The following is a 23,145-nucleotide window of genomic DNA, read 5'->3' as shown; positions in this document are numbered from 1 at the left end:
CATACTCTCCCATAATGACAACTTTATTGAATCCACTGTGAGCCATCACCACTGTTGTTTGCTGAGCCTTAAAAGCAAATTAATATGCAAACACAGTATAGGCACCCCCCCCACCACCACCACCTGACCCCCACCCCAACACAAAAACACACATTATATTCTAGTAAATGTTTAGCTGTGCTGATGAACATCGAGGTAGTTTACATATATATATGTCCATATTCCATGGCTGATATAAAACCCAACGTGTCAAGTCATAATTATAGTGATTTTGGTCCTGGATAACATGTTACTGATCATTTTAATTTTCTTAAAAAAACAAAAAACAAACATTTATTTCTCTAATCCTCCTTATGATGTGCCCAGACATATTTACTGTACTGTAGCCAGGCCAGTGTTTATGATGATGTTTTTTCCCTGTTCTTATTGAATGTACTGGATATTAACCTTCTCCACCTGACCAGTGTCTCCTTCGTGCTGCCTGTTTCCTGGTTCCTCTAATAAGTAACACAATCAAGCTGACCTCGGACCAACCTTCGGGCATTTTTCCCCGTCCATTTAAAATGAGTTAATTCACAGAGAGTCGTAAGGAATATTGCTAACAGTTGTGGATTTTGTTTAAATAATTTCTGTACAAACAAAAGAAGAAATTAAGTGTTTCATTAACCCAATCTGACCACAGATCTGCTCATTTCATTTTTCCAAATGTCTTGGTGTAACATTAAAGCAGGCATCTATTACAAAAATGTACAATTATTTCCAAAATTGAATTTTTACACAACCTTATAATTCTTATATGGGACTGACTGTTTACACTCTGATGCCGACTGTTTCCTTGAATTATAGATGCAGCCTGGTCTACTGAGAGCTTTGCAAAAACAATAAGGAAAACCAAGAGTCGTACTCTGACTGTAGGGAATGAATGTTTCAAAAGCTCAGAGGTGAATCAAAAGATAATTAAAACTAGTGTTAAACGTTAGTAGCTGATGTGGAAGTTAGCGTGCTAATGAAACGCATTGACTACATTTAAAAAAAGACTACGAAATGTTTCTCCATAAATTGTTTTATTGTTTCACCTGAACACTTGAATTTTAAATACAGACCCAACTATAGTCGTCTTAACTCAGCATTTGTATTTTGTTAAATGCGCTTCTCTAACTCCACGCTTGATTGACCTACTTTTCAGGACAATAATAAATCAGGAGACGGTGCAGCTTGTCAGATTTGCTTACTGTGGGCCAGCATCACACTCCTGTCAGTGTCTTTGGTGTTGATGCAGCGTCTTCTTTTCTGAGTGGAGACGTGTGGGGGAGTAAGAGTTTTGTTAAACAGAAATAGCCTGAAGGATGTATGTTTGAGTGGCACATAAAAAAGAGTAAATGCTTTCTGACAACGCTGCTGCTGCTGCTGTGGAGTGACAGACAAAAGGTTACGTGACGCTGCTGGGATTAGGCAGCGTTTCATTGGAGGCAGAGGCCAGATCACTTTCAATCAAGGCAGATTGACAGGGATGTTTCAGAGAGACTCACTTCCAAACAGAACGTCCAAAGGCATCTGTCTATCACAGGCCGTGGCTTGTTAAGACTTCGTACAGGCTCCTGTTGAGGTGTCCACTCGTCTGACATTGTGGAATTCTAAAAGTTCTCAGAATGTCCTTAAAAGTTCTTAAAATTCCCCTTGGACATGGTCAAAGGTTTTTGCAGTACAACGGTTTATTCATATTTAAATGAGTGTCTCGGTCACAAAGATGTTGCATTTTTTTAACTGGGTGTACAGCCATTGGCTTCTCAAACTTTTCCACATCAAGGCCACCCAAACAGCATTAGCTTCTCACAGTTACCCCCCCCCCCCCCCCCCACAAACTCCTCAGACAATGCTACAAAATACTGTAGTGAAAGAAACATCATGTTTTGTTCTTGTACTTTTATTCATTATTCAATAATAATTATATTTGTTTAGCATAAGAAAAAGATTAGCACCGTATAGTCCCAATAATAATCCTATAATCTGTTTTTGTAAGTAATCCTCTATGTTGTCTCAATGTAATAAAATATAGTATACATTGTGGCTTATATTTATTATATATGGAATACTATTCAAATAGCATGTATTGTTTAAATCCTGAAACACTTATTTTTGTCCTAGCATTGCATTTTTATGCTGATGAGCTACTTTGTCGTTCCTTTTCTACCACTTGTTTCTGTGCTGTGTCCCAGAGGAGCATTTACACTTAACATTCACACACATTGGCAAATCTGAGTCTCCCAACAACCCAGTCCCCTGATGTGTATAATGTTTTGAACTGGGTGTGAAATGAGTGTGAAATGTATTGTATAATGTTTTGAACTGGGTGTGAAAACCAGAGTATTTACTCATACATGGGGAGAACATACATACCTGAGAGCTCAGCACATTATCGTATTGTTATCTCCAAATGATCAGCTTCTCATCCTTTTTTTTGTCCCTCCACAGTTTTGTGGCAGAAGCTCCACACAGCAGCGTAGAAGGTCACACAGATAACGAGCAGCGTTTTAGTCTGGCTCTTTGATTGGTCTACTGTCTTAATGTCACTATGGTGCACCAGCTCACAGGAGGAGGAGATTAGCTCTCATTCTATGACATAATCTGAGTCCATGCTCAGGTGCTCAATCTTTTGAACCCTGCAGGACGACAAGCATTATCACACAAGGTATAAAGGGAGCGCTGCTGTTTTAGGCCACGACAGACATCAGCATACAGGACTCTGGGTGGCGCTACAGAGTAACACTGTGATGGAAGTCAAATCTATGTAAAACTACTACTACTACTTTTGCTCTTGAACTGGCACCAGTCCAGGTGCGGGCTAATGATCTCTAGCAGACAGGGAACATTTCACATTAACATGGAATGGTTCATTTTTACACAGTGAACCTAAACTTCACAAGTCATCTTGCTTGAACTGACAGCATGCTAATGAGGTATTATTTAAATGTGCTGTGTTTTACTGCATAAAATTTTCCAAGACCCAGAATTGTAGGGTAGTGCTGTGAAATACTCAAGACATGGAATGTGTTAATGTGCTACACAAATTCCAAGTGAAAACCACACGGCAAATCCCAACAGTGTATTGTCAATGTGGCGAATTCACACAGAGGCAGGTGTCAGACTGTCAGCTGTGAAAATGTGAACAAAAACACAATTATAATTTTCCTATAAATTTCACCTGCTCCAAATTTGCTCAGCCAGTTCCTCAGATTCATCCTCCTGGTTGGACAACATGTCCACCAATCCAAGGTGGACAAGGACGGAAAAATAGCAAAATGAAAACATTAGTTTTGTAGCATTGTCTAAGACATTTCTAATGGGAGAAAGATCTGGACTGTGGTCACTACAGCAAAACTGCCTGCTGCAGATCCAATACTTGGACTGCTGTTGTAGCATTAGCAAATATCTAAAAACTAATCTGATGGAACCAGTTGAAGGAGACAGACGAGTCGATACTGGACCTGCAGTCAAGTCCACTACACATCTAAATGAAATGAGAGTTCAACGATTGTTCTCAGTGTATCTACTCACAGATGACAAAACACGTCAATATAACTTCACATTGAGCATATATCCCTGACCTCTGACCTGAAACAGTGGAGGGTCATAAGGTTTGACCAGATGACCGGGTTTAGACACGAGTGAACAGAGAAACCAACTGGGGAACGTGATTGTGATGAGTCAGTAAATATATTGTACAATTAGCTGCAAAATTGGAACGCATGAACGTGAACTGTAGACACACACACATGGTTTTCAAATGTAACTAGTAAAAGAAATTCACCCCAGAGACAGATAAGGGTCCACTCCTGGACTGAAATGACCTTGTTTATGACAGACAAACCTTGTACAAGGATGTTTTTTTGTTTTTTTATGTACCTGAAGCAAGCAAAGCAGCTAATCATCCACCAATTCAAAAACATGTTTGTGTAGAGTAATTACAATTTTCTGCTCAATTTCAAATGTTATGGTATGACATTTTTTAGAGTCTCTTTTTCATATATGTCCACAGAACATGTGTCAAACTCAAGGCCTCCGTGCTTGAATCCTGCCCATCAGGTCATTTTTAGTGGCCTGTAAACTACCCTGAGACAGTATGTAGTTGGTATGTGTAGCAAGGAATAATAATAAATATTTAATAATTTAATTTAGGAACTCTTGAAAAACTGGGATTTGAACCCAAGACCTTTTGCGTGTAAGGCACATGTAAAGCTGCTAAACTATTAACCACCATTCCTTGTTATCAGAGGTGTATGGGGTTCAGATTCATACATTTTGTGTGCCCCCAGCAGGTCTGTGTAAGAAGCCCATAGTTTTTGTTCACAACACAGAGGTCATCTCTGTAACAGCTCATATTTCATGATATCTGTATTGATATTTATGACTATATCAGCTGTGATTGTCATGGCTGTCTGTCTCTCTGCCCTTCTGTCTCTCTGCCTGGGTAATCACTTCATCACACTCACCTGTGTCCTGTGCCTGTCTCGTTTAGACTCACTGGTCACACCTGGTTATATATACTCCCCTCCCTCACACCGGTGTTTCTGGCTAACAGTTTGTTTTTGGAGATTTGTGGCAGGTCTCTGTGTTGGACTTGTTCTTCCCAACCTGTGAGTTCCTGTTCTATTGTCGTCTTGTTCTGTTCTGTTGTGTTGTGGTAGGTTTCTATGATCTCCATGTGTCCTGTTTTCTTCACTCGTGTTTGTTCTGCTCAGCCTTCTGTTCTGTGCAGCCTGTTTAATGTGTATTTCTGTTGGTTGGTCTCCACCCTTCAGTCCTGTGTTTATCAGTACATGCTCTGTCTGTGTTCCTCTGCTCAGTTCTGTCTGTTCAGTGTCTTCCCCTCTGTCTCTGAGTGTCTTCTGTCCCAGTTGGTTACATTCCTGAGCTCTATGTTGGGTCCTTTAAGTTGGACTCTTGATTAAAAAAATAAAACACTAACTTGACCCCCAAGTGCTGCATTTGAGTCCTGTCTGGACCCAATCACAATGCTTACTTCTACAACTTTTTTTTTTAAATGTATTTTTAATTTATTATTTTTATGTTGTCTTTCAGTAAAACCAACCCTTTGAGAGGGAATCTTAATGTTGATGTGGCTCTCACTGGAAATGACTGACCGCCCTGGTCAACAGGTTAGACACACAATGCTTAAAAATGATGTTTCTATTTTCATTAAAATTAATTTAAATGATTTACAAAATATATTAATATAATTATATATATATTAATTAAAAATAAAAACATTATAGTTTTGGAAATCTAAAGGAGTCCAACTGTTTTACACAGATTAGTTAATTTTCTACCACAGACCCTACCAGTCCTTTCATCTGGGGTTGACATGGTGTCACCTCAGCCGTAGAGAATCAGTGTATTGATTAGCATCTGCTTCCACCTCTTTTAACACTCCTGATAACATTGCAGCGTACGTTCCCTCAGCTATCAAGACATCAAATCTGCCGCTCTTAGTGGGTCTGATAGAATGATAAAAGTACACGCTGACGCAACTCACAGGGGAGTCGTGAAACCGATCTGCTCGATGAAAATTTCATCAGCATGGAGTCTGCTCCTGGCTCAGTGCAGTGAACTGGCTGTGGCTCGGAGCCTGCCAATCACAGAATGGCATTTAAATCATGTACGAACTCCACGTAGATTAACTATTAAAAATAAACCAACATTTTTTGACTTGGTAATTAACTAAGGCCGTTGTTCATCAAACAGAAGAAATTATTTTGGTATGAAAGTACTTTCAGTTCTTGGTACTTTAGGACACGTACATATATATGATACATGTATACATTGAACAAAAATATCTGTTCATTTTTTATGATCTGAAAATGTTTTCTGGTCATAAGACTAATTTATCTCATACTGTTCACAAATATCTGAATCTGTGTTAGTGAGCACTTCTCTTTTGCTGAGATAATCCATCCACTTCACAGGTGTGGCATATCAAGATGCTGATTAGGCTGCATGATTACTGTACTGTGCCTTAGGCTGACCACAATAAGAGGCCTCTCTAAAAGGCACAATTCTATTGTAACACAAAGCCACAGATGTCATGTTTTGAGAGTGTGGATCTGACATGCTGACTGCAGGAATATCCATCAGAGCTGTCGCCCGTGAATTAAATGATCATTTCTCTACCACCAGCCGTCTCCAAAGGTGTTTCTGAGAAACACCTCCAAGATCCTGTGAGACCAGTCACCCAGACGGCTGCTGTAACATTCAGTTTACAGAAGAGGCAAATGGTGGTCAAACCAGATACTGACTTTTTTGATCTCCCACACCCTCAAATATGGCAAAACACCACATTTTAACATGGCCTTTTATTGTTGTCAGCTTAAGGTACACTGTCCAATAATCATGTGACCTAATCAGCGTCTTGACATGACACAGCTGTGAGGTGGATGGATTACCTTGGCAAAAGAGAAGTGCTCACACAACAACACTCATTTAGACAGATTTGTGAACAATGTTTGACAGAAATAGGCTTTTTGTGTAAATAAAAAAAAAATTAGATCTTTGATGTATTTATATTTTTGTTCATTGTATATAGATATATGTATATATATTAATATATTGATATCTTTATATATGTGTGTAAAAATGTATTGTCTATAATCGGTCTCCCATTTGTTTGTCTACATAATATATATATATATATATACCTATATAATATACACTACCGTTCAAAAGTTTGGGGTCACCCAGACAATTTTGTGTTTTCCATGAAAGAAATTTCTAAGTGACCCCAAACTTTTGAACGGTAGTGTATATTTAAAGATACTCAAAAATAATTTGACCAGACAACATTTATTCAATGACAAAATGTTTCTTTCCACCTTCCAAACAGTGATCCTGTCTTTTAGAAGCACTCTTTTGTGCACAGTTAACACCCCAGCTGACTGTTTTTCACATCCAAATCCTCATCTCAGCTTCACTGACAATGATTTTTTTTAAATATTTTTTTTTGGAAATTGCTCTGTTCTACAGCCCCCGACCCCAACATTTTTCCCCCAGCATTATATTCTTAAGACAGCTTCTATTTTCTGACCTACGGATACCATGTCTTTTCTTAAACTGAAATCTCTGTATCAGTCCGTCTCCTAAGAAAGTCTGAGCTGCTGAAATATAAATGTGCTCTTTGCTTGACCCCTCTTTAGCGCTCGCTTTAGGCATTCATCCACAGCTGCCACAATTCTGAGACAGTTTTATGTAGAAAATATTCCACGGAGGCAACACAGTGGTAATGGACAGTTGAGGTGTGGACTTCCATTATGAATGGACACATCGTGTCCCACCTGTGTGGTCTTGAAGCTGTTTTGAAATCACCAGCTTGGGCACGGGGACCAAGTCAACATTCTGTTGCAGTTTTTCATAGACAGCAAAAGAATAAAATGAGGAATATTTGCAGGTTGTAGCGGTTGGTAGAACAATATTAATTAAATAACATTGAGATTTTTAGAGTTTTTAAAAGTGCCAATTCAAATGATTTCTTACTCGTATCCAGATGAGAGAGGTGTCTTGCGTTCGTACATTTCCGCACAGTCAGCAAATGTGAAAAGATGTGAGGGCTTCACATCTTATCTGAGTTGAGGAGAGGACGACAGTTTCCACACTTTTTCAAGCCTGCTGTTTGATTTTTTTGTTCTTTTTCTTTTTGTACTTTGTGAGCTTAGGAGTAAAGGAGGGTTTGAAAGGTCTTTTATTGCATCCCACAGTCACATTGGTAAGAGTACGGGGGCGGAGAGTGCTGGAGAGGTAGTCAAAAAAAATTCAGGACAAATTCGCACACACGCTACCATTGTTTAAAGTGTCGTTAAATATATATATATTCAAGTAAATTAGTTAAGGAAGTTAAATAAGTTAATAAGGTAAATTAGTTAAGGAAGTTAAATAAGTGTTTTGAAGATGTTTTACTCAAAATATGATTAATAAGGAGAGCCTGCTTTTTTTTCAACATTTCTCTGTCATAAAACCTTGAATAAAGCAGAGCAAATGTTACTCACTGCACACTTTAAAAATTAAGGGGAAACAAGCAGAAACGTTGGCCAGTTTCTCAGTAATAAATCTAACAGTGAATGCAACCGACAACATGTGATCCTTATATGACGCGTGTTGCAGCAAGGTTTTCAAAACTGGAAGTCTTTGGATCCAGAACACAGCGTGGGACTGTACTATGAGAAGTTATGCTTTAAGCAATTGTGAAGCAACCTAAAAAAAATATTTATTTCACCAAAAACTCCAAGCACCAATGGTCCCTGGTGTGTGTGGTCCTTTTGAATTTCATTAACACCCTGTGCCCTAGCGCCCCAAAGCTACTTTAAAATAATTGATGTAAAAAAAAAAAAGAGTTATTTTTTGGCTGTGCAGTGCATGTATTCTGCCATCCTGCAGCACACCAGTAGTCAGATCTCTTCTTTCCAAAACTGACAGGTTGATATTCACACTCCCTTCACACCATGACTGAAGAACTGAAGAACTAAGCTGGTCTCAAACCTCCCTCTCTGTTTCTGCTCTGTCTTTTTGATTTCCTGCTCAACTATAGTGCCACATTTTGTTGTTGTTGTTGTTGTTTTTTGTGTGTGTCTGTCTGAATAACTGAGCTTCGCTTTAATCACTTTTTCATCTCGCACGTCTTCAAAATCTGGTTCAAGTGAAAAGAAAAGCAATGACTCTGATGTGATGTAACTGATGGGTCAATTGAACCCAATGGGTAAAATCTGTCTGGAGTGTTGTGTCCTAGAAGGATGTTGCTTTTTGCAGACCATGGAAAGTGTTACGTTAGTACATTCTGTGCTGCAGGACACTGGTGGATGGAGTCTTTTGTCCTACTGCTGTACATTTTGTTTGCTACTGCAAAACAAAATGTACAGAGAATATTCCAAGTTTGGCGTCAGCTTTGTTCTGAATATTTGGCTAAAATGTGTGGCTGAATATGTTTTGATAAATTGTTACTGGTCTTGTGGTAATCTAATAGTATTTATTACACGTACATATGTTGCATTAAAGATAATTTTAAAGAAAAATGTTAATCTGAAGTCACATGACAAATTACCCTTAGTGCTCAGCATCTCACTCTCCCTCTCCGACCAGGGAAACTTACTATTCTGTGGAGCTTTACATGTCTAGAAAAACTCTTACAGTAATGATCCATACCCAGAAGATAAACTACTGATTCAATAACACTGTTAAAACCTGTTCATATACAGTACTTTGTTTAATTACTCAGCTTGTTCTGACCACGTTTGCTGCAGTACATATTGACTTGTGTGTTGTCTTTGTTTTATGTGTCGTGGGCCTGTGTCCATGTTCCTGCTGGTGGCCTATTGGTGAGGTCATCTAGGCAAATGAGAACTGGTACCACTGGGGGCCACGTACCCCTAGTTGAAAAGTAATGATATAATGAATCAGCAGTGCATGTTGTTAAAACGATACACAAAAGAGCACTTGTGTTCGACCAACTATGTTCAGTTTATTATGTTTTTTCTAACGTAACAATAAGCAACAATAAATAGGAGTTGATGAAATTCTGGAGATTTTGATCAAGACTGAGATGTTGCCGAGGCTGAGGCTGCTGATGCTGAGAGGAGCATCAGTGAGAGGAGCACCTTGCTTGATCATTTGTTGGCATCAGCTCCTCCCCGCTCCCTTCAGTCTGCTTCTGCTGCTGCACACCGCAAGTGGTTCGTCCAGAACTGTGCGAGCCCGTCAACGATCAGACTGGTCTGCGCGAGCCGGAGACAGAGAGGAGTTAGAGAAACCACTGACGTCCTCCCTCTGGTGTCTGCTTTCAGATGAGTCAGTGATGACACTGGCCGACAGGGACGACAGACGCGTTTCCCCCAGTGTGGACCGGCGGTGCGCAGAAGTGCGCTCCATGCTCCAGCATCCTGCACCTCCTCTGCCTCCGTCCCTGAGATCAGCCCCAACCTCCGAGAGCCGCTGAGATTCTCTCGGAACCACAGTAGAACGAGGTAAACTCATCTTTTTTTTTCTTCCTTCTCACTTATATAAAAATAACGAGATTTTTATCAACACGGTGATTTTGATACTTGTCTTCGTGCAACACTTGCATCTCAGGCACCATGTAACCATGAAACGCGCGCTGCTTCCCAATCCACCCGAGGTTAATTGACCAATTATTACGCATGAATAAATCCAACGCGGCTTTGCAGCGTGGAGAAGATCTGGCAGGTTGAAACAAATGCATTAATCAAGTGAAGCGAGTGGCTGTTTACACGAAATCCTTTGTAATAGAGTATTGATCAATGTAATTAAAATGCTGCCTTCACCGAAGTAGCGTCACTGGAGACGAGAAAAAAAACAAACAAGCAAACTCTAAAATGTTATTTGTTGTAGTATCTGAAAGAAGTCTGCACTGATTGATTTAAAGTCTTAAGTTTGTATTTTCTATGTTGATGTGGATGAATGAATGAATTTACTGTTAAACTATATATAAAACGTCATTACAAACTCGAACTACTGAGATATCCTCACCTTTATTTCCAGGGTCTGGTTCAGACTTACAAAGTGAAATAGCTTTTCATCACAGGATGCAAATTGTTGTGCAAATGAAGTGGTACCACAGAGCATGTGGCTGCTGGTCTGTGTAAGCTGCTTCTCAAACAGCATCAGTGAGCTGTTTTACTAAGTCAGGTATAAAAAAACAAAACGTAATTCCCAGCAGCCTAATGCTGCCACGCTGTGAAATAATAAAATAAAATAAAAAATATTTTAAATTGTTGTGCGGTGTTCTTTCTGGTGGAGGCTTTAACCACAGGAGAAACATTGGAGTTCTTATTAATGTAGGAGTTCCCACAGTTGTTTAAGTTATGTGGAGAGCAGCGGTATATTTACTGTAGAGGATGAGAGGATAGCTGTATATGTATGGAAATAAAATTGACTTTTGTTGGATTTTGAATGATTGAAAAAAAATCACTAAAAGATAGGTGACGGCCACATAGTGTATGAGTGGATGGCACTCTTGCCTTACAGCAAGAAGGTCAGAGGTTTGAACATAACTGGTTCTAGATGATCTGTTTGTATAAAGTTTGCATGTCCCCACTGTGTGTGCGCCTCCATGTTCTCCCATAGCCCCAAAGTGACACACACACAGCCACACATTCTGACACACTGTGCCGGTGACTGTACAGGAAGCAGTTGTGACAGTGGACCTGGCCTCATCACTCATGGCTGCCGCCACAGTTTATCTTTAGTTAAAGTGGAACACTTCCTGTTTTTTGATCAAACACTTTTGTTTGTCAAGGTGATATGTGAGACGGTGACTGATGCTCAGTGTGGTTTGAAAGGCCATGCTGGTAGGTGGACATTTGATGATGTTTCCAGCCCCGTAGAAGACTGAATGTGTCTGTGATCTATATCTGGATAAATATACACCGTCAGAGGACGTCGGTTTTAATCTGAGGAGATTTCTTTTGTGTGAAAGAAAGAGGAGGAGGAGGGTGAGGTAGAGACGGGAACTGTTTCCTGCACAATCATTACCTATTGTTAGATGGTGTTAATCCACATGACTCAGTTGGAGTAAGACAGAGTCTGGATGAGAAGACGACAAAAAAAAGTGTCACTTCTTTTGCAAAACCTATTTTGCAGCCGTCTTCACAGAAAAATCATACGAACACTTACTGATGTTAGGTACATTTAGGTTCAATTACTCAGAGCACTGAGATGGGTTTAAAAGGAGATGTTAAACCAGGCATTTGTTCTCATCGTTCTCATTAGAAGCTTTATTTACGTAAGAACTCTGCTGTAAAGACGTCGACAATGAAGTGTTGAGGTTGGAGCTTTCTCTAGTAAGTAATTGTTTTTACTTCTGATGTGAATAAAATAATTAAATTATCTTCCCTTTTCTCTTTAAATGTAATTGGCAGTTGAATAAACAGCCAACATCTGATTGGACCTTAGCCATGTTTCTGTTAAAACATGATGGGTTTTTTTTCTTAGTAGCTGCAGTGCCTTATCAGATTTATAAAACTTTGTATTCTACAGTTTTTTAGGTGTGTGACAAATTGATGATTAGTGAAATTCAAAGCTAGCTGACATGACTCTGTCCATCAGTTTGTATCAGCTGTGGCTCTGATTCTCCACAAACACATGAACCTTACGAACCTCTAATAGAAGGTCATTATCGTAATGGTGCACTGATGACCTTAAATATTTTTTTCCTGTTATTACATAAATAAACTAAAGCTAAACATATACAAGTATATATATTTCAGTTTAAGTCAGTGAGACGCATTTGCAGATTGTGATTGGCTCCTGGAACTTCAAGCTTTCGATTCAAGGGTAGACACCAGTATTATCTATTTATTTTTCGTGCTGACTGAGAGATGATGAACGCACCATTGGCTGTAATCTCTCGTATACTTTTATTCATGTCTTTTTCTACTAATGCTAATAGCTCCAGGACCGGCCATTCTCTCTCTAAACACTAACATGTTCTCCCAGTGTCTCTCTCTCCCTCTCTGTCTGCATCAATGACTGACGGTCAAACACATGAGTTCTTAGGAGACGCTTCACTCGTGTAACAGCCAATTATCTGTCTTATCAGGGGCAACCATCCTTTTTTTTTTTACCAAATTATTTTCCAACACCTCAGGTGTGTGTGTTGAGCTCCGCTCTAATAGTTTCTGTATTCCTCGATAATTCTCCCTCAGCTCTGGAATTTAGATGAATATCAAAAAGAGAGACTGGTGACTGGGGGTGTGAATTAATGTGATTTTTTTTCTTGTCTCAATAATAACTCTTTCTTTTTTTTGAATCATTATTTCCTGTTCACTCCCCCGTATAGATGTGTCAGCTGCCATGTGCCTGACGCCTGGCTTTACAGAGAGCTAATGATTACTGTGAGAGTCACAGGACTTAATTATGGTCCTTTGCCGAGCAGAATGTTTTCTGGATTCAGCGTTTGACCTCGTGAGTTCTCAAATCTTCCAGCCTCTTGATTTTGTATAATTATATGTCTGTGATTGACTTTAAGTGAGTGTGTTGACTTTGCCAGCATCTTGGTGTACGTATGTGTCTGTGGAGTTGGACGCGTCATTTCCTGTCTATCAACTAACAGCAACTAACAGTCGTGTCTGTCATGCCACTGTTTTCAGTAGCTTGGATATGTGTGTAGCCATACTGGGTTTCTTTTTATTTAAGAAGACTTTAAGAGAGCTGCTGAATGCCAGTGTTTTGGAGCTCCTTCTCCTGTTAGATATTTTATTTCAGAGTGGGGAACTCAGTTACAGAGAGCCACAGAGCTCAGTGCCAGGACCTCTTCACTCCAGTCCACGGTTCATACATAATAAATAAGCCACTGCAACCTACAGTACGGGGTGTAACTAGGCTAATGCCCAGATTTGCACATTTGTGCCAAAGTTCATAATTTATTAGTGCGCTGCTGGCACTGGTCTTCAGAGCAAAGGACTTTGGTCCATATGGTTTATACTACAGTACTGGTTTTACCGTATTTACTGTTCAACAACGGCACTCATTTTAAATGCAGCAACAAAATGCTCATCGCCAAATGTCAAACGTCAGGACCGCACAGACTTGTTAGTCTTGTCTGTACTGATGCATTTGGAAAATATGAGATAATAATGGACAAGCAGATATAGAGGGAGCGAGTGAGAAATTAGTGTGCGTATTGTAATGTATTGTTTTGATTGGCTGACAGAGCTGAACTATGAATGAGCAGGAACTGTTTGTTGCTGTGCTGATAAGTGAACCATGTAATGAAGGGGTCAAATGATCGTACAGGCATTAACAGAGGGTAAAAATGCCGTGAGAACCACTTCCATCAGCAATTTATTTCAGTAATGTGAAGAAAAATCACATGCCATCTTCATCCATTCGTTTCACTTGTTTCTGTGTGAAATGTTCCCAACACGCTGTTGTTGTCAGCTGACCACCGGCCTCGGCCGCCCCACGACCTTTATCAGAATAAAGCAGTACATAATGAGTAAGTGTGTGAATCTATGAATAAATTCAAATTGTATTTGCATGTGGTAGGAAATTAGACTTTACAGATAAGGTTTCCTAAATTAAATTCCTGTTAAATACTTAATGGAAACAGATACACGTTTATCTTCCTGTGGAACAATGTGTCTTTACTGTCCAAATAATAATAAATACTAGGTTCTGATAGAAACATTTTTGTCTGTGCAGAGTCACACAGACAACTATGACAAAAATGAAACTATTCATGTTTGTAACACAAATTATAACTTTGAAATCCTATATCAATATTAACAGCTTAAACAGAAAAGAAGGATTTGGCATCATGTCTAAAGATAAAGAGGATGAAGAAGAGGTTGGTCAGAACAGCAGGCTATAAAAACCCACATGCATGGACAGTGAATGCAGAGTGGACGCCATCCCAGGGGTCAGAAAGACCTTAAAATAGTTCTTTAATAAGCTGAGCCCTCTCCTCATTCTACATTAACCAGATGTACAACAAGGTGTGACACCATCAGTTTTGTTATAAAGTCGACGTATCAGTTCATGCTCTCAGTTATTTTTTCTGCCAACCTCATCTCATTAATGCCAACTGCGTTTCATACATTTATTATTTTATACCCGTGTCCTGTCATATTTGTCAGATCATTTGTGGCCGAGCTGCAGCTTCACAGAGACCATGAACCTGTCATGAGGAATGACCTACGTTAGTCTGGTTCTGCAGGTTCTCCTGATGCACCGTTCCTTCATTTATCTTCCACCGGTTAATCCTTTTCAGGGTCGTGGTGGGGGGTAAGGGAGGGGCGGGGTAATCCCAGTAGAAATCAGGCGAGGGTGGGGATCACTCTGGACAGTTCACCTTGCCATCACAGCACTGTGTAAAGTACAGAAAATATTTTTTTGCTGTAAGGCTGAAACACTAACCATGTTCTCACATGATGCACATGAACACATAATTATTTTGTGCTTTGCTTCACAGAAAGCTTCAGGCTGTGCAATAACTTTGCTGTGACATTTCAGTGTTGTTCTGTCTTTGACAGCTTCGTCATCTAAGTGTGAGGTCAATTGTTTAATCCTAAATCTTGAGCTCAAATTTTAGTCCGGTATCTGAAGCTCACCTATATCAAATCACTTCAGTTCGCCTTCGCTGCTCGTTTATCTTCTTTCCTCTGTTTTCTCTTTTAACACATCACTAATAATAGATTCAAAAGGAGCAGTTGAATACACACGAGAACAAAATGCCATCCACTGGTCCTCCTGGCTCCTGCCCCTGTCGCCACCAGAAGCAACATTTGACATTTGTTTTAAAAGCAAAGAGCCGGGTTTGTCTAGAGGTGTAATTTGATCTTTAGGGACATTGATTTAAGTTTATTGTGGGAAGGTCAGGCACTGAGCAAATGCAGTGCAGAGACTCTGTGCTTTGATTTCCAAGTTAAGCACTCGGGAGATGAAAACGGTGACCTAGCCGCGTCCTTCACATCAAACCTTTAGCTTTCACGAGAAGTGAGATGTTAAAAAAAAATCACTTGGAGATTCAAGTCTGTCTGTAACAGGTATATTCACTGTTTACGGCCTCTCACTCCTTCCTGCAGAGGAAAGGTTGGACGACTGTACTGTGAGATTTTGAGGCAGGTTTGGAACATGAGCTATTAACCCGAAGTACTAACATTCACATACTTTAAATCAGAATACAAGTAGGAAAAAAAGAATAAATTTAATAGCTTGATTTACTACCTGATCCCCATGTATCTATTGAATTCAGGAGTAATTGGATGCAGCTTTGTAGCTATCTAGTATAATTTGTCATCACAAGTACGCTGCTACTGTGAAAGCACTGTTTATCAGTGGACAATACAAGCTGAGATAAATGGAGATGAATTCATACAAATTGAAAGTAAATAGATGAGATGTGTACATGTGCGTTCTCAGCCTGTTTTTGTTTATTAAGCACAGAATTTAATTAAATGTAATAGAAATATAGCTGTGAAAAATCTGCACTGTATATATATTTGAATTAAGTACATTACCATTTACATACAATTTGTAATTTATATATTATATATATATATAATTACAGTATATTATACATATTTAAAGTGGCTTTCTACATCTTACCACAGCCAAATAAACAACAGCGACATCATATGAAAAATTCAGTTTCTCTTACAGGACAGAGGTGATTGTGGCTCATCAGGGTCACGGTGAGGTTTTAATAAAAGATGTGTGCTAATAACCCAGAGTCTAACTGTTGGGATTCATTAAGAGACGGCTCTCTGCTGTGAAAATATGTCTTCATTATCCAGCCATGCATTGAGACAGATAACACTGTCTCATTTGCTTTCAGAGCCTCAATTTTCCCAGAACGATAATGCCGCCTCTCTTTTGGGGCGCTGTGGTAAAGACAAGTGAGCCATTTTCAATATGCTCGCAGGATTACAAAGGTTAATCATCAATTTAAAGCTAATCTTGGTTAAATACCAATCGGAGCGTGGTGTGTCCTCGAGACAGATGTAATCAGACAAGCCGCTAAACAATTCTCCAAGACTAAGTGAAGTGAAGGATGCCTAATCTGGGATCTACTGCAGGGCTTGATAAATGAAGACCACAGAGAAGAGCCTCACACTCGTCAACTAATATATCGTTGTCTCGGTTCAAATGTTGCTGCTGTTTTTTAGCAAAAGAAAGTTGTTTGGGTGTTGGTTGGACAAAAAGTAGAGGTGGCTAAAAGACTTTGTAGCCACAAGGTTGAGTTTGTGTCTGAAATCTTATCTTTAGATGCTAACAACAGAGGTTGATGTGGGGATTGGACTATTCTGATGGAGAACAAAATCTCTCAATTAAAATTGTTAAATGGGTTTAATTAATTCTTCTCATTCCTGGTAGTAGTCATATAAGTATTAGGTTACATTTACATTGGCATGTTAAACTTTGTGCTGTGCTCGATGATAATATTGTAATTAAAAATGTAGGGATTACAAGAAAGGTATAGAGTTGGGGGGTATTTTGCAGAAATACCAGTCACACAGATCTAATTGAAATAAGCTATAAAATCACCCCTTAAAAATAAGTTTCCAAAGAGACATAATTGGACTGACTATATTTTTTAAGATGTTCTATTGAAGGTTAAATGAAGTAAAATTAAAGCCCACTTACATTGATGCATCCACGTTAATCAAGTTTTTAAATAAGGGATGAGAAAGATACTGGGGGAAAAAGTCGTTGTATTTCCCTTTAACCTGAGTCATTCAGGTCTTTTGGCCAGGAATTTACAATCAAGAGCAACAGAATTAGCTCACAGTAATGGCTTCAGCAGTAATTCCGTTGACAAGGTAAAGTCTTTTAATAAAGTCACGCTGCAAAGACGATCAATAACTTGAACTAATTTCAGACACGTCTCCGACCGTCTTGACAAACCACTGTTTACACCAGGCCAATCTAGCCTCACACGGCCATTTTCACCAGCCTTTGATGGATATGGCTCCGGGAGCACAACACACTGTTTTCTTGTCTCCTCGCCTCCAAAAGCAGACTGGCAGCATTTCTGCCGTTGTGGTTTCTTTTGTTCTTTTTGTTCCCAGTGCCGACGTCTACATTCTTCTCTAATTAAGAGTTCTTCTGCGGAAAAAATCCTCCATAAAATGACTGTAGCTAAAGGAGGTGGAGTGATAAAAGGAGTTATTGGGCCTGCAACCTAGGCTTTCTCTCTGGTCTCTCATAAACACAATACTGGATTTTACTGGGCAAGAGAGGCTGCAGAAGAGCATAAAGCCAAAGGGGAACTGTGGTGGAGGAGGTGATGACTTATTCATGGAGATCCGCGAACAGATGAGAGTAGTGGTGACACCTAGTTCTTATGTAAGGAACACAGTTGGCATACACCTGTCCAAGTTAAGACACATTTAAAGTCATTTCAACTCCATTCGTGGAATATATTTTTGCATTATTTACCGAAAGGCTTCATTTTAAAGTCAACACAATAACATTGTGGTGAGCAACAGAAAATAGGTCACATGTTGTATCCTGGCTTTGAAACACATTTGTCAAACATAAGGTCCGCAGGCTAATGCGTATGTCAGTATGGAGTCATAATATTTACTGGATGTGCTAAATGCTGTGTTCAGATTTTCATATCTATGTAGTTCACAATTAGAATTCTATTTTTAATTAAGATTACATTCCTAAACATCTCCCATAATGCACCTAACCTACCTCCTGGCATCCTGGTGAATGTAAATAAATCAACAATTGATCTTTTGTTGTTTTAAATTTGAGCCCCTCCAGTGATGGAGTTTGACACCACGTGTTCGTTTGTGTGCCTGTGGATTCGACACAACTATTTTAGTTCTATAAGGCACGTTTATGTTTGTTGTCGCTGTTTGCATTTGCGTTCCTTCTTCAGTCAGTTTCTGAAAGTGAAAGGTTTGAAGCTGTTTTTACGTTGCGATTTTCCTAATTCGTACTAGTTATTTATACTTTGCAACCTGATTCTGTCACATTACCTCAGCTGCAGCAGCACAGATATCGTCAGTGAGTCTACCAGTTTTTTCAACCGTTTTAAATGAGTTGGAATTTTTTATATATATATATATATATATTCTGCACCTGACTGCTCTGTTGTGGTTCTGATGTAAAAAAAAAAAAAAAACAGTTAAAAACAGAATGTTCTCTGACTTATACCCTCTCCCAGTTTGTGCATGCTCTGGTGATTTAAACCGATGGCAAATCCCACCCAACTATCCAGGCAGAACGCAAGACACAAATGGCAGGGATTGCATTTCAACCGCCGCTGGTGTTATGTTCGCCAGAAAGAACAAGAGGAGAAAGTACAGTATGAAGTTACAGTAAATGCCAATATTTGTGGTTAGCCTTCCATGAAAATGTCAACAGTAAACATAGTCCTGCTGGAAACTCATCTTAAAAAACAGATGTAAAACCCAGCTGGCACGAGCACCCTCATCTCCCGTCAGCTCATGTGGAAACTCTGCTCAGAGGTAGCGCCAACCAGCAGCGCCGCGCCGATGTGTGAAGCGATGCAAAGGCAAATGCCGTAAATAATATCATGATAGAGAGTATGACAGCTACATGCATCAGCGATAGTTTACACCTCTTCTTACTCTGCTCAGTCAAACCCCGTGGTAGAATGGGGGGCGGCGGGGCTGTGGTGCTTTGTTATTACAGATAAACACTGCACTTACTAACTAGTTTACTTATTTGGGTGGGTATTACAGGCATGTGGCTTAAAGTGGACCTCGGGGCAGGTCAGGGTTTAGACATATGTATACATATTTTCCCCATTTGCCTGCAGAATGATTTGACCGAGAATGGCCTTCCTGATTAACCTAATCGTGAATTTTGGAGTTCAGGTGTGGTTGCAACTCCGTTTTACTCCAAGATCAAGGAACTGGCCTATAGTGATTCATAGTGAGTTTGACATCAGAAAATTCCATTAAGGAAAAGTTGATTTAATACAAGGTTTTTTTATACAGATTTCTATCTTGGCCATGTGTTGACTGACACGTTGTCAGAAAGAAGTGTCAAGTTGTCCTATTAAGAAAAATGTTGTGAATTTCACCGATAATGACACAACTCATTAGACGTTTTTTAAACGCCCTCATTTAAAGCCGACTAAGCAATCTTTACCCCAACAATTGAACAAGGCTGATGAAATGCACACGTGGCAACAACTTGAATTGCTTATGCAGATGAGGTCGTTGATGTTGTGGAAGTCTAAGGTCACTCACACTTTGCCTCAATGACAAACATGTTTGGCTGCTGTTGTCTGCCTGATACTTTTCCCATTTCTGATCTGCATAACCTAACAGTTACGCTCCACTACACTTGTCATTCCGCGCAAACAAACGACGCTAAGCCTGCTGTGTACTAATGACAATGAAGCTACGGACACGGAGGTCAGTTGATAACCGCTCCCCAGAGTCTCAGCATCCTGGCTGTCTGCTGTTACTGTGGCAGGCTGTTTGACGGCTCAGGAAATGGAGTTTCAACCAGACGTCGCGTTCTGTCCGTCTTCGTTGACACCGTGATTCTGGTGTATGCAGCAGAGAACACACTCGCCAACACTGGTACCTTTAACTGAGTCATATCTCAACTGCTGATGTGTAAGAACATAAAGTACCCCAGTAGGGGACTCTTTGCATAGAGTGCATTATTATCAACTCACAGACTAGTGAGTCTGGTGTTTATTTTAGTGTTTGGCAGCCAACAACACAACACAGTAGATCCAAAAGCTGAACCTCAGGTTCTGCAGTGCTGAATACATATTTGGACTGGCAAGGAAAATATTGGCAGATCTGTGGGAATTTGTCTTCCAGTTTGGTGTCGTTGTGCCAGGGAAAAGATATTTTTCAAGTTATGTTGAAGTACACACATTCACTGCAGATTCAAATACTCATGTCTGTGATATATGCAAGCCATATGTTCCCCGGGCGTGTACACCTGCCCTAAATACAAACAAAGCTGCTTTTACAATCACTGTATTCTATTTGTTTCACACAAACTAAACAGGAAATCTCACTAGTGAAAAATTTGAAATGGAAGTCGAAAACACGGTTTAGTAGTATTACCATATACAGGTAGTAACATTGTGATACTGCTGTACACCTAGAGGGAAAGGTCAGAATTAGCTTCTAATTACATTTGACCCTTAATCAACCGGACCAGCCTGGCTGCGAACCTAATCTGTCCTCATTTAAAAATATTTTGCACGTACTGAAAAGGGGAAACTAAATCACTGCATCCTCAGCCTGAGGAGCTGTCCTTTATTGGCATTTGGAGTTCACAAAAATCTTCCCCAGTTTCCAAACTATTAACAGACTGAAGACAAAGGGATGTGACCCAGAATTCCTAACCATGGGTTTGCTGATGTGAAATATTTATGACGTCGATTTAATTGGTCAGTAGAAGTGTGATATATGAAGATCCTACTGCATTATTGAAATGCATACTTTATATGAATATTTAATTTCTAGAAGGATTAACCATATTGTTATGAATTTGTTCGTCTTCTACTGCGTCATCCTTGAGTGGTGGGAAGCAGGAGCCAATCCCAGTCCATGCTCTCATGGTGGGAGTCAATCCAGCTGATCATTGGTTGAGGGCCACGCATAGAAACAGACAACTGTTTATGCTCATTCAAATCTGACCTGGAATCAAATTAGCAAATGGATGATGTTTTTGCTGTAAGGCAAGACACTTTATCACATCCTTCTCACAAAAAATGCTATAAAGCACAAGTAAAACAATATGCCTTGTCATTGGCTTTGTAAGACTTGGCTGACATGAGATTGCCTCTGCCGCCTTTTTTAATACTGTTTATGAGACGTGAGATTTATGGTGTTTAATAAACAACCTTACGTGACTGTAAAATCCTCTCTACATTGTGCGTCTTTTGGAAGTTTGCTCATTAGATCTCTAGCCTCTTTGTCAGCACCCTGAAGACCTCCTTATAGGTTTTCTCATTAAAGTATTCATCAGTTTGGCCTCATCAAAGATTAAGAGTGTCTTCTCAGTCCGTTATGAGATGCCATGGATTTTATTTGATGAACTCATAATTCATCCATTATGTATGTATGTATGTATGTTTGTTTGTATGTATGTATGTATTGCAGCTTGCAGAATGCCTTGCAGGAAACAGCAAAAGGGAGCTTGAGCTTCTTAACTTAGACATATGAAGGCAGAGTAAGGTCAGTGCATTTGTTTTGATTAAGTCTGTTTATTTTGGCAGCAGTTCTCTCTGTGATAAACTGTAGAGCAATTACCTGACGCGGAGAAGATCAAACTCATCTTGAACTGGGAAAGTTCTAATGAGAAATACACGATAAGATTTACATTAATATCACACCGGCTGAGTGGAATTAGCTTCATTGTAGCAGGGCTGATGAGGAGGCCGCGTTGCAGTGAGTCTCTGGGAAGCACAGGTGCTTCATCAGAAGCAGCAGGCTGAACGCAGATCAGCCGTCCATTCACTTATTGAATTCCTTCTCATAGCTTGTTGTCGTCACACTCCCTGGGATTGAATGGGATTCCACTCATTTAAGGGAGGGCAATTCAGAACATTTTTTCCACAGAAAGGTCTCCTGGAAATTCAGAAAGTGACACGAAACGCTTAAATTTAATCCCATAGCATTGACAAATGTCAAAGAGAAACAGGGTTACGGCACGAATGACAGATGAGAGTAGCTCTGTGGTGACAGAGCTGTGTGACTAAATGGGTATTGTCATTCTACAATGAGAGGTTGTTTAAAGTGAAATGGATTGTGATTGGTGCACAATGTTGTTCCTGGCTGTAGAACCAATGCAAATTGTGGTGTATTTGTTTAGGAAACACAGACCTTCTTTGGGTTGGGTTGTTGACTCAACCACACATGTGACTGTATAAACCAGCTAATGACAGATAAGATTCCCTCAGAAATCACAATGTGTGCTTGCAAAAAAGTTTTCTTTGTGTATATAATTGTATATTGTGTGTCTATATGTGTGTGTATTTATACATGTGTATTTATGTCCATCACCATCATGACATGTCCAAACTGCATTTAAGGAAACAGTTGTCGAAGAAAAACATGATACACGTGACAAAGTTGCAAAACCGTCTAATAACGTAGCAAGAGTTAATTCACTGAGTTTATTTCAGCACACAAAACCAAACTGTGGTCATTATTTAGGACACATCCGGCACGTGGGAGTAAAACTGTGGAGCTACAGTTGGACGTGAATGTGGGCGGCTAAATGCATTGTACTGTTTATTTTAAGGGTCTGCTGACAATTTCCAACTGAAAAACATAAATGAGGAATAGAACAAATTTAATTTAAAAACAAAAAACAGATTATTGTTTATTTTTGATATTTAGTAAATGCTCTGGGAGAAGTGCGTCGTATGAGAGATAATCTTACATTAAAAGGCCCTGTAAAAAAAACAGAAACATAGAGCTGACAGATTAGCATGGTTTAAATTTTTTATTTTATTCTTTTATTTTTTTTAAATAAAAAAGATCAAAACAAAACCATCTTGTGTGTAAATATGACCCACCAAAACAATCACTGAGTCAGGCTTACTTACTAGAACACATCTTCATGCCAACCACCACCCTGAACAATAACACTTTATGCAGAAATAATGATTATGTACTAATATCTTTT

At 39.4% G+C, this 23,145-nt stretch overlaps 1 protein-coding gene across 2 annotated transcripts in view; it reads left to right on the top strand.

Moving 5' to 3' along the window:
* The first annotated feature begins 3,671 nt into the window (after positions 1-3,671).
* hs3st1l1 (heparan sulfate (glucosamine) 3-O-sulfotransferase 1-like1) overlaps positions 3,672-23,145 on the top strand; it is a 23,937-nt gene continuing 4,463 nt past the window's right edge. The window contains exons 1-3 of one of the 2 annotated variants that reach the window (XM_008322142.3): positions 3,672-4,634; positions 5,080-5,156; positions 9,822-10,001. The gene's annotated coding sequence lies outside the window, so the exon portion shown is untranslated. Of the gene's footprint in view, positions 4,682-5,079; positions 5,157-9,821; positions 10,002-23,145 lie in introns of both variants that reach the window. The other variant, XM_025061208.1, reaches the window with a different exon arrangement.

The sequence above is a fragment of the Cynoglossus semilaevis genome, chromosome 12 (genome assembly GCF_000523025.1).
Source record: "Cynoglossus semilaevis isolate Cse_v1.0 chromosome 12, Cse_v1.0, whole genome shotgun sequence".
In the NCBI taxonomy this organism is placed as follows: Eukaryota; Metazoa; Chordata; class Actinopteri; order Pleuronectiformes; family Cynoglossidae; genus Cynoglossus; species Cynoglossus semilaevis.
Note: the sequence above shows the minus strand (reverse complement) of the source record. Positions and strands in the feature narration are given on the sequence as shown.